Genomic DNA, 2,500 nt, shown 5'->3' with positions numbered 1-2,500 from the left:
AAGGAGAAAGAGGAAGGAAAAGAAGAAGAGAAAGAACAAGTAAAGGAGGAAGAGGAAGAGAAGGAGATAAGTATACAAAGACAAAGAAATATCAATAAAACGATGAAATAGAAGAAAACAAGAAAGAAATAGAAATAATATGGGCGATAAAGAACAAGAATAATGTAGAAAAAGAGGAAGAAGAAGAAGAAGAAGAAGAAGAAGAGGAGGAGGAGGAGAAAAGGAGATATATACACAAAATAAGAAAAAATAGAATACAGAAAATAGAAAAAAAAGAAAAGGAAGGAAAAGAAAAAGAGAAAGACGAAGAGAAGGAGGAGGAGAGTAGGAAAGGAGGAGGAGGAGGAGGAGGAGGAGGAGTAAGTACAAGGAGTTATCGTCTTCAACCTTCGTAGTTTATTACCTGAAATATAACAACGCTTGTGTATGTAAGTAAATCACGTGATATTGCGTGTGGAGGAGGAGGAGGAGGAGGAGGAGGAGGAGGAGGAGGAGGAGGAGGAGGAGGAGGAGAAGAAGAAGAAAGGAAAAATATATGATGAAAATGACAAGGCGAGGGAGGCTTAAACGCATACAGAGAGAGAGAGAGAGAGAGAGAGAGAGAGAGAGAGAGAGAGAGAGTAAATCCTGAAATATGTTCTCACAAGCTTAAGTCCATAAATCTTTCTCTCACTTTCACACTCTCTTACTCATTTTCTCTCTCTCTCTCTCTCTCTCTCTCTCTCTCTCTCTCTCTCTCTCTCTCTCTCTCTCTCACTTCCTTTCTTTTATGAGGTTAGTTTTAGAGCTTCATGAGTATGGATGAGACTATTACTCGCTTTTCTCATTAGTCTCTCTCTCTCTCTCTCTCTCTCTCTCTCTCTCTCTCTCTCTCTCTCTCTCTCTCTCTCTCTCTCTCTCTCTCTCTCTTTGTTATTTAATTATTTCAACTTGTTTTAGCTCATTTTCTTTCTTTCACTCATTTTCTTTTCTTAATGTGACTTTTTTGTATTTTTCTTCTTTTTCTGTTTATTTCTTCTATCTATTTTTTTCCCCACTCTGTTACTGTTATTTCCTTTTCATTTCTCGTATAGTTCCTCCAATGGACCTTTTTTCTTTTCCATTTTGTTACTCTGTCAATTTTTTTTGCCACTATTTTTGCGATTTTTCTATTAAACATATTTATTTCACACAGTCACCCTTTTATTCCCGTTTCTTTTATTGTCTAACTTCTCTAATGAATTTTCTTTTTTTCATCTTTTAATTCTATCAGTTAATTAATTTTCCTCACCACCTATGCAGTTATCCTATTAAACTTACTTATTTCACAGTGTTTCCCTTCTTTTTCCCTTCCTTCCTGTCTAAACCCTCCTGTGAATTTTCTTTTTCCGATCTTGTTACTTTGTTATTATCATTTTCTCATTACCTAAGCAATTCTCTCATTAAAATATTTATTCCACACTGTCACTCTTTTTCCCACTCCCTTCCTGTCTATATCCTTATTTTTCCTACCTTGTCTTCCTATCATCGTATTTTTTCTTACTATCATCCCCATTTCTCATTTTCCACCTGTTTAGTTTTCCCGCGCTTTCTCCCTCAGGCTGGTCTTGGGACAGTACGTAAGTGTGGACGGGGATGTCATTTCTCACGTCAACATCAGCTCTGTCTCAGCGTTGGACGGGGGACTGTACCGCTGCGGGGCCAAGAATGCGCTGGGGATCGTCTACCACGCGGCACGTCTCAATGTTTACGGTAAGACTTGGGTCATTATTGTACATTCCGGCGTTTTATCGGGGCTACTTTTCAGAGACTAAGGGGGAAGTTATTGGGGTTTAATAGTGTGTGATGTTAGTGATAGAGTGAACAGGAGTGAAGGTGGTATTCTTGAACACTTTTATACTTCACCTCCACTATTCTAAAAGACTTTAGGTATACACGAATTTTTAAGGTGTTTTTTAAAGGTTCTATAGGCAGAGTGATAAGATTTCTACATTATTAAGTGGAGAAACATTCTTGAAAACCTCGCTAATCATCTCTGCGGCCTCGGAACATAGTTGTGGTGAGGGAGCAAAGCGTTTTAAGGATGTTTTACGGTTTTAGAGGCAGAGTGATAAGATTTCTACATTATTAACTGGAGAAACACTCTTGAAAACCCCGCTAAGCATATCTGTGGCCTTGGAAAATTGTCGTGGTGAGAGTACAAATAATTTCTAAGGTGCTTCTAAAGACAGTGTCAAGATTTCTACATTATTAACTGGAGAAACACTTAAAAACTCCGCTAATCAGAGAGCAAAGCGTTTTTAAGGTGTTTTAACGCTTCTAAGAGCAGAGTGACAGGATTTCTACATTATTAACCCTTAAAAACCCCGCTAGTCATCTCTGTAGCCTTGGAAAATAGTCGTGATGAGAGAATAAAACGTTTCTGAATCCCGATGTGATTGATTAAAGGGCTTGAAAAAAAAAGTGTATGTGGTTTTAGTAATAGTTTAATAGCCATTAGTGGAGGTTTATTGAGTTATTA

At 37.7% G+C, this 2,500-nt stretch overlaps 1 pseudogene; it reads left to right on the top strand.

Moving 5' to 3' along the window:
- LOC123514920 overlaps window positions 1–2,500 on the top strand; it is a 205,384-nt pseudogene that overhangs the window by 161,214 nt on the left and 41,670 nt on the right.

The sequence above is a fragment of the Portunus trituberculatus genome, chromosome 5 (assembly GCF_017591435.1).
Source record: "Portunus trituberculatus isolate SZX2019 chromosome 5, ASM1759143v1, whole genome shotgun sequence".
In the NCBI taxonomy this organism is placed as follows: domain Eukaryota; kingdom Metazoa; phylum Arthropoda; class Malacostraca; order Decapoda; family Portunidae; genus Portunus; species Portunus trituberculatus.
The sequence above is the reverse complement of the archived record's forward strand: the minus strand, read 5'-3'. Positions and strand labels throughout refer to the sequence as shown.